General features: G+C 44.3%; 1 non-coding gene across 1 annotated transcript; it reads left to right on the forward strand.

Moving 5' to 3' along the window:
- Window positions 1-639: 639 nt before the first annotated feature.
- LOC116750066 lies at window positions 640-743 on the forward strand. Its single transcript, XR_004348807.1, has one exon. It is a non-coding gene; the product is annotated as a U6 spliceosomal RNA (small nuclear RNA).
- Window positions 744-992: the final 249 nt, after the last annotated feature.

Raw genomic sequence — 992 nt, forward strand, 5'->3', positions numbered from 1 at the left:
AGAAAGTGTTTGGGGAGGTGGGTTTTCAGGGACTGCAGTGGGCAGGGGGTAGTGAGACAAAGTGGCTGGGGAAGGGTTTGTATACTTTTGAACTTCAGCCAGGACTGCTTCATATTCTCTGGATTTTCCTCTGGAAGGTTACTGTGGTTTGTCACAGTGATGCGCTGGTAAACCTTTAACAACAAGTTCTCCGAGGAAAAGAGCCCTGATCTATAGCATTTGCTCATTTTGTGGTGTAAATGCTCCCACCACAGCTGATTTCACTAAATGCAGAGCCAGGAAGAGAGACGCACAACGGGCTCCTGCAGCTCACCGCAAGTCTGTCTTCTGCATCATCATCAAGCCAGAGAGGACGCTCAGCCTGTAAGAAGTGCCTGTTGTGAAGAAACCCAGCTCTAGCCTCCGCTTTAACCACCTTTGTTTAGACACAGTCTTACTCTGATCTTTCTTAGCTGATCACATTGTTGAACAATTTTATGTTTCTGTTATTTCTCTCTCCCTATAGTTTAGCTTTTCCATTTTATTGATTTTATTTCTTTGCCATCATCTATTTCAGAAGGGAAACACTGAATCTGGAATTGCCCCTTCTCTGAAAAAGGTAGAGAGCTCATGTCACGGTCGACAATAAGAGGTCCTCTTGTACTCACTTTGGCAGAGCGGGTGCTAAGATTGGAACGATGCAGAGATTAGCATGGCCCCTGCCCAGGGATGACACACAAAATCATGACATATTCCATATTTTTTTTCTAGGAACCATCTATCTATATGATGGCGCCGAATGATTCAGACAGATGCTTAGGCTGAGGATGTCTTGTTTCTCCGCTTCGAATTAATTTTGTCAATGCTGCCACCATCATAAGTCTCCTCAGAAATTACTGAGGTGACACGGGTAGAATATGTATGGTGCTGAAAATCAGCCTGACTTCACCTCTAGCTTCCTGTGTAACCTGCTGCATATCACTTAAGCCTGTTGGGAATTTTATTTTTCCTAC

The sequence above is a fragment of the Phocoena sinus genome, chromosome 2, assembly GCF_008692025.1.
Source record: "Phocoena sinus isolate mPhoSin1 chromosome 2, mPhoSin1.pri, whole genome shotgun sequence".
Taxonomy (NCBI): Eukaryota; Metazoa; Chordata; class Mammalia; order Artiodactyla; family Phocoenidae; genus Phocoena; species Phocoena sinus.